This window comes from Pseudopipra pipra, chromosome 4 (genome assembly GCF_036250125.1).
Source record: "Pseudopipra pipra isolate bDixPip1 chromosome 4, bDixPip1.hap1, whole genome shotgun sequence".
NCBI classification, from domain to species: Eukaryota; Metazoa; Chordata; class Aves; order Passeriformes; family Pipridae; genus Pseudopipra; species Pseudopipra pipra.
In genome coordinates this window covers 48284768-48297400 of record NC_087552.1, presented here as the reverse complement: position 1 = coordinate 48297400, position 12633 = coordinate 48284768, and the positions used below count along the sequence as shown (strand labels likewise).

The 12633-nt window shown below is 49.0% G+C and overlaps 1 protein-coding gene and 1 long non-coding RNA gene across 4 annotated transcripts in view; both read left to right on the top strand.

Moving 5' to 3' along the window:
* Positions 1-9345: 9345 nt before the first annotated feature.
* Positions 9346-11173, top strand: LOC135413806 (uncharacterized). The gene is made up of 2 exons (XR_010430388.1): positions 9346-9458; positions 10906-11173. It is a non-coding gene; the product is annotated as an uncharacterized LOC135413806 (long non-coding RNA).
* Positions 11174-11467: 294 nt separating this feature from the next.
* Positions 11468-12633, top strand: part of PDGFRA (platelet derived growth factor receptor alpha) — a 34629-nt gene continuing 33463 nt past the window's right edge. Inside the window, exon 1 of one of the 3 annotated variants that reach the window (XM_064653951.1) lies at positions 11468-11637. The gene's annotated coding sequence lies outside the window, so the exon portion shown is untranslated. Of the gene's footprint in view, positions 11645-12633 lie in introns of all 3 variants that reach the window. The other 2 variants (XM_064653952.1, XM_064653950.1) reach the window with 2 other exon arrangements.

Here is a 12633-nt window from a genome sequence, read left to right as displayed (position 1 = left end):
TTTTGGCTTGTTGAAGCTTTTTGCTTTTTGTTAACGACTGCCAGAAGCCCATTTGGATCAGTGATTTGCCATAGAGGGATTTGAGATAGAAGACATCCTACTGAGCTACATTCAATGTTTTGAGTTTCTTCCTTAGTGATGCTGAAAGAGAACCTCTGACATGAGGAGATATACATATGGGTATAGCTTGTTGAAGTTTATTAATCATTTCATAGTGAGTTTTAGGAACACTAATCTCAAACCAGGCCTCAGGTAGTATGACCAAATGCTTATGGAGTCCCTTATTAATTCTTATGTAGTTATTACAAAGATAATTTTTTTTAATGTTTGGGAAAGAGCAATGCTAGACAAAATATTCTGTTGTGTCTAATAAATTATTTTTTGAGATGAAAAGCAACTATACTACCACTGAGTAATGTTGCTCACTACTTAAATCCCTCAGCAACCTCAGAAAATACTTAGCAAAATATTTTGTATGCTACAGCTTTTTTTTTGTGATTTTTTTTAAATTAACTTACACCAGTGTAAGGAGATAGGGGAAATCAGGAGAAAACCCACTTCAGCATACTTAACTATTTATTCTGCCGCACCAGTACTGTGCCTCTGGGATGCCACTGTCAGCAGAATTGGTGAGAGGAGGGGGAGGTGAGAGGGTGGTGTTTTACCAGCCTACAGCAGGCATAGGCATCCCAACAAATATAAGATTTTTATTGACGCAGTTGTCCTTCAGGATCAGGACCTCTAAATTTTAGTAGCTGTCTGGTGATTGCAGAAGCCTCTTTATCTGCATCCTTCCTCTACATGATAGCAGCAAATCCAGTGACTCCATCGGATACAGTGCACAACCTCCTTGAAGAGTGTCAGATGTTGCTAGCACAGTGCACTCCTCACTCAGAGAACATCAGGCCAGTTGCTCTGTAGGGAGTGAGGGACTGGCTCGGTAATATCTGCCAGTTCAGAATCCAGGACCAGAGGATTTCTTCACATTTTTGGAAGTATGTGTGCAAGACAAGTAGGATGCTTGCTGCCTGTGCACAGCAAGTAGAATAATGGGAGATGCTATAGAGAGGAAGGAAAGAAGCAAAACCTGAAAGTAACCCCTACAGGGCTATGGAAGGATTTCATGAAGCTCTGAATATACATTATGAAATCTACTCCCCTGCAGGATCATGGGCTGGTGTTTTAGCCTGGCTTCAGGTAGGAAAAGATCTTGTAGCCCCATCACTCCAGGCATTGCTATCAAGGGGCCTCTAGTCAGCCTGTGTGACCTATCAGCTCTGTCCCAGTAGCTCTGCACACACTGGAATCCATTGTGTTTCTTCCAGAGGTGCCTCTAAATCTCTAGGGGCAGGAGTCAGTTTTGGACGTCATGCAAGAGCACTTGAAATGCCTATGTAGAGCTTGCTGCTCTGCTGTGAGAGGTTGAGGAATCTAAGTGAACGGTCAACTTCTTGAGATTTAGGAAACAGTGTGGTATTTAGGCTAGAGTAAAAACAAATGTTGCCTGTAAGAGCAGATGAGGATGCTGCGTCTCACTTCCTGGAATTTAGGGCTGGCAGAGGCAGAATCCTTTTAATTCATATCATATCAAGGTCTTCTGCACATTCCTTCTGAATGGGAGATGCTGGAAGTGGAAAGTTGGCTCTGTTTTTCATATGTTTCCAAAACAAAATCCTTTTGGTGATATTCTTAACAAAAACACTCGAAATTTTTCTTAGAACCCCACCTTTAGGATACTGATTTTTCTGAGACACATCTAACAGACCTGTACCCTGTAGGTACAGCTTGTTACATATAGTGTTGTCCTTGCAGATTTTCTGATTCACCATTTTGGTTTTCCAAAAGTGAAAACCATCATGAATGATCACTGTAACATTGCTCACTGTAACTTCACTCACTGTAACTTCATGGATTTCAACAGTTATCCCTGATTTACACTGGTGAAGTCACTGTAGCTATGAAGTGACCTGTAAAACTAGTGCTAAATGCAAGCTGATCCATTTAATTTACTTGGTCAAACCCAGTCTTCTAGACTGTAACTCCAAAGGGTGAGTTATATGTGTTGGTACATGTGGGCCTAAAGTTTTCCAAGCTAACATGAACAGAAATGATAAGCAATCTAAACTTTCACCTTTGTAACCGTGTAGCTGCTTTAGGGAATGCTAAGTGAATAATTAATTTAAATCCCAGCAAGAGGACACAAGCCTCTGCCTATGCTTTCTCCACAGGCTTAGCTGTCCTGTCTATCCTAGGTTTTTCTCGCCCCAGACAGACTCCTGTGGTCCTAATCACTGTGTTGGCACTAATCATCAGCAAAAACACTTCCTGTCTGAATGGAGGATTTAAAGGCTGGCATCAATGCATTTCAATATGCCTGGACACCTGTCATCACCACTTTAAAGACTAGGACTTACTCTGCCTGTACCCTCTGCATGTAGCATTTCGTGCACTGTGGTCCTGTTCTGCTTCCAGGTCTCAGCATAATTCCTGGACTCAGTAGCCCACAGACTGTGTCCAGATCTCTCCCAATAGAAAGCCTGTCATTCAGCATGTTACTCTCCTGCCCCTCTGGCTTCCTCTGCAGGCTCATTGTCTGGTGGGACTGATGCTTGGGTCTCCTTAGCAAATGGTAGAGACACTAGTCCACATGGGTTAGTCATTGCATTGCCGTACCAACGTACATTCAAGCTGACAGGATGACATCATATTTTTCAGCACTGACTTCTTACTAAAGAAAGCCACAGTGCTGAGGTATTTTGGATTCACCACCTGCTCTCAAAATAATAGGTATTTTTTGACCCAAACAGGTTCAAACCTGCCACTCCTGGCACATTTTAACCTCTGTAGAGATCTGAAAGCTTTCCTCCCTGAAAGACACCTCACCACAGACTACTCTGTTTTTGACTTTTGTGGCGTCTCCTTTCTGTTGTGGCTTCTGTAGATGCTGCAGGAGTTGCAGAGCTGGCAAAGCTGTGGAGCTGGGTGGGGGGAGCCTGTGGTGCCTGTGTTTACAGCCAACGCTCGTTTTATTTTTGCTTCTGGGTGGGAAGCCAGCAGTTGGTTTTAATCCCAGTTTGAATGTGTCTCTCTCAGAGTCTGGCTCTCTTCTTGTCTAACACTGTGACTCTGAGATATTCTGGGACACTTTTACTAACCATGGCAGAAATTCATTCCTGGAGACTGGAGCTGGGGTGTTTTTTAGTGCAGGGCCACATGTTTGAATGATTCCAGCTGGGAAAGCCACTCTCTCCGGTGGTCTGATGGAGCCGAGGTTTATTGACCTTCATAAAACCGTGCAACCCACTGCAGTATGACTGCCTACTCCCCCGTCAAACACATCCCTCTTCACACTGCATACCCCTGTGACCTGGGACTTCACCCTTGCTTCTCATGTGTTTCAGCAGGCAGAGTAGTTTAGAGGCAATGATGGCAGCAAGGAGGAAGAAGGAAATAAAGCTACCCAAGAATGACAGCAGGTTTCACTCAGGCTCCAGTGGACTCTTTGAGAGATCCAACATGGTTTTTTGAGAGTCAATTTGTTACATCCTTAATTCCAAATAATCCCCACTGCTGAAATGGGATGCAAACATCCTCCACTGTGATCTGCTTCTCTCCTACTCTTCAATATAATTGAGAAGCGATATTTACACAAGGTGACAGCCCATCCTAGCTCCTCTTGTCCCCTTTATCTTCATTCAGATGCTAATGATGGTTTAAACCAATGTTTGTGATTCACAGGCCTAAAGCAAAGTTAGGCAGAAGGTCTGTGGACAGTACTGAAGCCTGCTATTTTTAACTCTCCTTCTTTCCTAAATCAATATTGGGATAGGCAGCAATGAAAAAGGCCAACATACGGAGAAGGAATTTGAAGCCCAGAGAGCTTCAGAAGCTGTCAGAACAAGCAACCCTACAGGGCAAAGGGCAGTAGAGAGGCACTGGCAGGTGCTAAGTGGGCTATGGGACCATTTGTCTCCCAGCAAGAAAAAAAAGCACTAGATTCCTCAGATATTTGCAATGGCTTCTATCCACTTCAACTGTCTAACTACCTATATATTTTAACCTCCCCTAAGCAGAAATGTGTGCCTCCAACATCCCTGTTAGCAGCAGAGGCTACAGTTATACTTCTGAGCACTGTTTTGATCAGCCCTCAGCTCTACAGCTGCTGATGTTTCTGGAGTAAAGCATTTCCTCAAGGCCTTCATCTTGTCAAGTTGACTAAATCCTACAATGTTTTGGAAAAGGATAATTGGACCAGCCTTCATAAATTGATTCAGACCATCAGAGACTCTTCTTGCAGCTTGCTTAGCAATAAATTCCCAACAAAGTTTCATAGAGGCATAGATTTCAATAATACCTTCTTCTTATAGTAGTATAAAGCACATTGGGAGAAAAATAACTAAAAATAGAAAAATGTAAGTTTGCAAGGAATTGCAAGAATTTATTTGGATTTACTTTGGCTTTACAAATGTTTTCTTCCATCACAAAGAGAGATGGAAAGGAAATTCTGTACTTTCTTGACAATAAGGAGAGCACACTTCTATTCCCTTTGACTACAAAATAAAAAATAGGAATGAAGTGAGCTGTTCTTACTCTTTCTTTGTGGTGTCCTTGACTGATCAAAAAAAAAGTATTGTTCTGAATTGGGCATTTTTTTTTGCACACTTACTGCTATTCCTTCAGTACTCAACCTGTTAATGTGGGACAAAGGAAGCAAGACATGGATAGAAATAGGGTCCAGGAAGGTGAGGGATTACTCCACAATTCCCTTTCTTTGAAAAAAACACTCAAATGTGTAAAATCAGAATTGGCCCCATCTTCCTGGCTCTTGCAGCACAGGTTCTTTCAGGGATGCAGTCTGGGCTCTCCTCCCACATTTACTACCTGCTTTCCTCTGAGGCACCCATGCAGGGTGGAGGAAGGATAGTGGATAAACTCATTGCAGCAGGACTTTGGGCATGATGTGTGTCTGACTGCTCCCTAATTCTACAAACCTACTCAATAAAGAGATTAAAAGATTGCTCTGTGAAAGAGTCAGCTTTGATGTCTTTTTTCACTGATTCAGCAAGGATCCTCTACCAAAAAAGAAGGCTGACAAGGCTTGATATTCCTGTATTTTGAAATAACAAACAAGATTTGACTCCTCTTACATGCCAATCCCATTTAAAAACAGCAAAACATGTTTTCTAAATCCATATTCTTCATATATCACAAAGAATCAAAGATAAATGATTTTTTCCCCTTCCCCCCTCCTTTTTCTACATACCCTAAAGAAAGATCTGATTAACCCATGGTGAAAATCTGGGACCACTCAAGAGAATGACAGATGTCCTTGTGATTTCACTGGGGATAAAAGCCAGACCTGGCAAGAATTGGCCAGCATCTTCTCACCAATTGCAGTCAAATTATGGTGAGATATTTTCTGTTAGGGGCATGGGCCTAACAAATAATGTGATATTGAACACAGAAACTGTTAGATGACATCTTGTTGTCTTATAGAAGAATGTGTAGTAATATACAGTTTTTCAGTGTTCCTTTAGGAACTCCTTTCAGAATTTACTTCCCAGGGATAAAAAAGCAACAACCTTTTGACAATTGCTCCTCAGTCTGTTGAGTTTAGCAGTCAGATAACAAGGTTTGCACCATGTAAAAAAAACATGTTGACAAATAAGGTATAAACTCAGATTGATTTCAATGCCAATGTTGTGGCTAGGACAGGGAAATTCATGACTTCACCAGCAAGTGGAAGCTTGCTACTGCCACAGCAGTAATCGTATCATTTTAATGGAGTTTGTTTGTTATTTGGACAATGTCCTACAAAATTATATGTTTCTGTACATAGTGTATTTTAAACACAGTTGATTGTCAAGGGTTAACTTGGTTAGTGGAACCAAAGTGAAAGTTTTAAAATACTGCTGTCATGGAGAACAAATGCATTCAAAGAGCCTATAGCATATGTTATTTAAAAGAGCACAAAGTCCTGGTTTTAATTATTTTTCTTCTCAGTACTTCTCTAACTTTACTGCCAAAGAAAAGTCTTCCAGAGCCAAATTTTAGTCTTAATTATACCAGATTCAATCTGGAATATTTCCCTTGAAGTTAGATTTACACCAGGTTTACACAAAGCAGAATCTGTCCCAGTTTCCACACTAGTCTCTTTCTCAAAAAGTAGTTCAAATTAAAAAACAGAATATCTGACTAGAAGAGCAAGCAATCTAAGGACCAAAATGTAACTACATGCTGCTGTATCCCCTGTTCTCAAGCCACATTAAAGCTTACATGACTAAGCTAAGTCTGAACTGTAGCTTTGCATCCGTGGCTGCAGGGACCTATAGCTGCATTTTCCTCTCATCTCACTTTGTCATTTCTCTCTCTGCAACCACCTTGCTCCAGAGGAGTGTATATAACTGAATACTCTCCAGGATTGTCAACAACAGACAGGCAAGCGATCATGTAACTGAGGCAGAAGATGCTCTCTGCAGAATTAGATGAGATACAGACTGAAAATTACAATTTAGAAACCTTGGCCACAGCTCCAGATATTCCACAGCAAGTCATGCCAAAGGCGTGTGTTAATCGCTAAGCATCAGAAGAAAACCTACTGTGGCATGAAACAGAAAAATTATATCCCATGTTCGGAGCATGAGCAATTCAGGGTGGTCAGTAAACAGACATGTTGTGTCTCTCCTGAGTTTGGCACTTGGTAATGCTCACCCTATTTTGTTTCTTCTGTGCACGTGGGGGGAACGTATGGCGGAGTGGTCAGCCCAGGGGACTGATATTGACACAGAGTTGGCCCATGCCCACCGTGTCAAGGATGACCATGACCACAGCACCCGGGGTGGCCTCCACACCAGCCAGCTCCACCATGCAGAGCTCAGGGCTGGGTTCCCAAGCACAGTAGCCCAAGGGGGCAAAGCTGGTACTAATAGTAAATAGTTGCAGAACGAAAGCAGTCTTGTCTGGCTGTGGTTTTGTGCTGCTGTAATACATTAATTGCTACAGCTAGAAAGAACAAAGGTAGAGATAATGGTCTCGGGAGTTATGAACCGAAGTGAAACCTGGGCTGAATCAGCAGAAGAGATGCTTTGATTTCAGAGAGAAAATTTTTCATTTGTGTCACAGGAGGAATTTATCTCTCTGCTTTGCTTACAACATGCCACATACTCCCAGCTGCTGAGCCCGGCTCGGGGCCGGGCTGGACCTGCGGGGCTGGACCTACAGGGCTGGAGCCCTTAGACTGCCGGGAGTGAGAGAACGGCCTCCCTTCAACGTTCTCTCCGAAGCCGGTCGATCGCTCAATGAACCGCAGAGGCAGCAGCGGCCGGCGGGGTGCAGTGCCCCTGCCAGGCCCGGCTGGGCTGGCTGCTCCCGCGGGCTCCGGTGCCCTCTAGTGTCGCGGGCGGAGGCACCGACCCCCTCGACCGGCGGCGAACGCACCCCGCAGGCGCCCGCAGTCTCGACTCTGCCTCGGCTCTGCCTTCCCGCCCGTCGGAGCAGCGCCGGGGCTTGGGGCTCCCCACCTGGGGGCTGGGGGGCCGGAGTGGAGAGGAGCGCGGAGCCAGGAGCCGGCGAAAGGCTAAGAGGGGTAACGCCTTGCTTTACCTCACCCCTATACTTGGTTCAGGCTGCTTCTGGACCAAAGCGGGCTATCTATTCTGCCGCAGTGAAAAAAACGTCAGGGCGGGAGCAAAAGGAAAAACAAAGCCTGCTTTTCAAAGAATAAGGCTTCCACGGCTGTTCTGGCGTGTTTTAACGTCAAGAGCCAAACGCAACAATAAGAGGAAAACAGCTCGACGTCGTTGCAGCAGCGGCCTCAGTGGGAAAACGACGGGCACGGGGAACTACCATAACCAACCATGTGGGGAATAAAAATAAAGGCTAGAGAGGGCAGGCTGGGCAAAGTTATTTCTTTTGTCTGGCTCCCTGTCTTCCCGGTGACACGGGACCCCTGCTATTCAGAGCCAAATTCTGTTGAACAAACAAAATGAGGGAATCTGTATTTGTGGAAATACGAAAAGAAATAAAAACCTGGTAGGACTGCAAATGTACACAGGGCCCTCCCGCCAGCAGAGCACATCTCTCGGAGGGGCTCGGGGCCTTGGCGGTCGCCTGACTAGGTCCCCGTCTATTTCAGGAAGCCCTCGCTGCTGAGTTCGCCTGCCCCCGCGACAGATGTGAGCACGGATTTATAGCGACAAGTTATGATAGGTCGCTCTGTTTTCTCTCTGTCTCAGGGGTTTGAGGGCTCTCTGCTCCACGCTGTAGCTGCTCTTCACCAGGCAAGGGTTCCTGCTCTAAAAGGTAAAAAGGGTGACTCCCATTCCGTGCGTGGCTGAACGAGGGTAACGATAATCAAACCCAGACATGTTTTCCCATCCAGTCAAAAGGCTGCGGCCCCACGGCGGGCCTTCCCGCGGGGCCCTCTCGCCTGCACCGTCCCGCCGGTGGTCGCTCGGACCCCACATGAGCCACCCATTGCATTGTCCAATAGGCTCAGCCAGCCAACCGCTTCACGGTTCACCCTTGGGAGAGAGCCGCAGGAAAGAGCTTATTACTTGCAACAAATTGGGATTTCCCCCGGGAGGAGAATGCTGAGCAGGGCGGCTCGAAAGTTACCAGCCCCTCTGGAAGCCTCCGGGAGCAGAGCGAGCCGCCCTGCAATAACCCGCCCCGTCAGTGCCCCGATGCCCGGCTTCTGCCGGCGCCGCGGGCCCGGGAGCGGGACATACACCCACCCATCCAGGCCGGGGGGTAGGCTGGGAGCATAAACAGGGGAGAGCTGCTCTAGCTCGGGCACGGCAGTTTTGTTTAAGACGTGTGCAGCTTCCATCTGTTGCCACATAAACATAGGCTAGCGGGATACTTTATGCTCCAGCCCATCAGGAAAGGGGAAGGCGGGAGGAGAGGGGAGAGGAGAGGGGGCCGCAATGGTAAAAAGTTCCCCCACCCCCAGCTTGTCCTCTCGCTAACCCCACGTCCCCCGCGCCTCTCTGGACGGGACCCCCCTGCACCACACAGGGCGGGGGGCAGAGCTCAGCAGACGTCCCGGAGGGTTTATTTTAACTACCACCTCCTCTGCGCGGAACCAATCCATAGACACCACCGATACTGAGGAGGGGGATCGGCCCAACGACGAGAAGCGGCGGAGCCCACCTCCCGCCGGCTCGGTCCTTGTCGGGGCGGCGGGCATGGGGACGGCGCAGCCGGGCCCTTAGCGTAGGGAAGGGAAAAGTATCACCGCTCCCCAGAAGGGGGTCTGGGCGACGGGACACTGCCGTCTCTGTCCCCGCAAAGCCGTCGGGTCCCCGCCTGCAGCGCCAGCCTGGCCTGGCAGGCAGCTCTGCCAGTCCCTCAGTTTGCAATTTTTATTTTTCTTTGGGTCTTGTGAGATCCCACGTGGAAGCCGTTAACGACCTCTCGATAATGATCACGACAAAGGCATTATTCAAATGAGCCAGGTAATTGCAACCAGAAGGCGCCTCCTCCCCTTTCATTTTGCTCCTTTCTTTTCGCAAGAGTAACTCTCGCATTACATCCCATCCTGATGATACTTCGCCAGGAATCACTACCTCTGCCCCGCACGTTAAACCAGACACGCTCACGCCGATACATCAAGGACCGAATCCTGCAAGATCGCCTCGGGGCGCACAGACAGTTGACGCTCATCTTCGCGGGGTTTATATTTGCGAGACCTCACAGCTCTGATCCAAGTCATGATAGAACATTTCCCTCCACAAATTAAGGGGTTCAGGCTACTAGGTACGCTCGCCCTCCCAGATGCAGAGTTCCAGGGTGCAGTGTGAGTTTTTCCCCCCCGTGTTGTTTTTGGTTGTTTAGTTTTGGATTTTGGTTTATTTTGTTTTGGTTTTGGGGGATTTTTTTTTTTTTTGCCATACTTTTGACTCACTTGGGAGCCTGTTGTTTATTCACAAGCATTACGGTATCCTGTTAGCATTCCGACCAGGGGCTGCTCACAGTTCTGACTCCGATGATTTCCTGGAGGAACATGTGGAAGCAATAGCGGGGTTGTGCACTCACCCGAGCCGTGGATGCACTAGTGGAGGGCGTGCAAAGGGTCGGGAGCGCCACCGGGGACCCTGCGAGCCCAGCCAGGGGTACCCCAGCCTGAGCGCGGTTCCATGGGAGTCGGTTCTCGTTTCTGTACCCATTCCCTCCGGGGCATCTTCGCTTCAGAAGCTTAATTCTGCTTCACTTAGTAAAGAGAAAAACCACTGGATCCTGGCTCTTGACTTTGAGAACAAACTTTTCTTTTGTTTAATATTGAAAGGGAAAAAGAGATGCGGGTGATGGTGATGCCAGATTGGGGAGGGGAGGAAGCAGGAGAAGCCCTGGGGCGCTGATCTGGGGCCGGTACCCTCCCCAGGAGGCAGGAGGCGCGCAGGGACCCGCTCCGCTCCGCTCCGCTCCGTTCCTGGGGCTGCACTGCCCCCTTTCCCGCGGCCGCCGCATCGCCTCGTCCCGCCGGCCGCGCTCGCCTCGCTCCGCACGGAGCCTACAGCAGGAGGACGGCAAGGGCAGCTCCCCGGCAGCTCCCTCGGCCACCCCTTATCGCCAGCAGATAGCGACGGCCAACAAAGCAGAGACACCCAGCGCTGATTCCCCGGCGGGGATCAAAGCTCCGTCTGGAGCGTGTTCAAACAGGACGGGCTCGGACGTGCACTGCCCGCGCCTCCGCCGGCACCTCTGGCCCTTGCCGTGCCCCTGATTAGGTTATTACTAGGGTCTGTTTGCGCTGGGAAAAGCGAAGGCAGAGACGAAGAGAAGAGCGTTCTCGGTCCCGTCGGAGCTGCGGGGTTCGGGGGGGCTGGCTCCTGCTGAAGGTTACCTTTCGTTGTGTCTTTCATTCATAAATGTTAGTAATTCGTCTCTCCCTCTCTCTCTCAGTGCTTCCTGCTCCTGGCTGGCTCACGGCCGTCCATCCATCTCTCTAGCCCAAGCCCGAGCTCAGCGGTGTACAAAGGACAGGAGGAAGCCGCGAATTCGTTTCCAGATCAAACTCCCCGTCCATAAACTCGCATTGTGACCGTGGACATCGAGCTAGGCACCAGACCCACCGTCCTGGAGGGTCTGAGGCTCATTCATGAAACTGGGAGCTCTCTGAGTTTTCATAAAAGTTTTTTGGGTTGGTTTTTTTTTTTTTTTTTTTATTTTTTTTTATTTTCTCCCCCTGCAGCGCAAAAACTCCCCGCTTCCCCCTTTCCTCCCCCTCGCCCCTGCCATATGGCTAACCTCCCCCTCCCCTGCGAGACTGGTGAAATCTGGAGGCAGAGACTGGCCCCCCTGCCTGCGTAAGAGCCTCCCGCCGGCGCGCCCGCCTCCGGCCGCGGGGCTGGGGGCGCCGGGCGAGCCAGGACAGCTCTTATTCTGAAGGGGCCTGAGGGGGGCTTCATTTCCTGACAGCTATTTACTTAAAGCAAATGATTAGTTTTGGAAGGATGGACTATAACATTGAATCAATTACGGAACGCGGTTTGTGAGACCATTACAGTCAGATCGGGAGGGAGGGCAAGCGGGAGGGAAAGAGCGCGGCTGAGCGGGGAAAGTCACAAAAGACGTGGACATATTTTGGATGTTTTACAATCTGCAGGATTGGGGCTGCGGATTGTAAAGGAGAAGGTAAGAGGTGAGGAGCAGTTTCCCCACCTTTTTCTTTTTTTACACCTTTACTCCCACTTTTTTTCCTGATTTATCTTGTTATTTTTTCTTTATTTATTTGTCAGGGGGGTATCTTTTTTTCTTTTTTTTTTTTTTTTCTTTTTTTTCCCTTTTTTTTCCCCCTCGATGCTCTGAGATAGGCGTGGGGCTTCTTCCCGCAGGGCGCAGTCGGCGGGCGCTGGCGGCCCCGTGGAGGGGAGCGGGGAGCCGGCGCTGCGCCGGCCGTCGGGGTGCGGCGGCGAGGAGCGCGGGCAGCGCTAATGACAAACACATTGGGACGGCGGGGGCCACCGCGCCGCATTCCTGCCGCGGGGGTGGGAGCGACCTGCCGGGGCTCCGTGGGCAGCGGCGGTGTCCGCCCCGTGGGGGGGAAAGTGGGAAAGCGCACCGACAAAGTAAGCGGCTCCCTCTCTTCTCGCATCCCTCGCTTCCTTCACCCCGCTGCTCACCCGTCCCTTCCCCCACCCTTTGTTTTTCACTACCTTCCCCTCTTCAGACCCCCTTTCTCACCTCATTCCCCCTGACCCGGTAGCCTAAAATGCCCCGAGATCCCGAGCACGTACACAACACCCCCAAGGCGACCCGATCTCCATCCCTGCGAGCCCCGTCTTTTTTTTATATGTCTCAGCAACAGGGAAGATGCTGAATTTAGGCAGGGCTGGTACCTGGAGATTTTCCAGCTTACAGTCCCTCTCGCAACGGGAGCGCCAGCCCTGCCGCATGTCCCGCCGGATTGCTGGACCGCACTGCCTCCTACCCCGGGGGGAGGGCAAAGTCTTCGCGGCCAACTTTTGGATTTTGTTAAGCGCGGAGTTGCAAACTTGCCAGCCTCTGCCAGGCTGGAGTCCCCTGGAAAAGTCCTAGGAGCAAGTAGGAAATGGCTTTTTGGCTGTCCGCGGTATTGCTCAACATTTTTGGACGCGGATCCCGCAGCTCAGGAGCCGTTCCAGACAACAG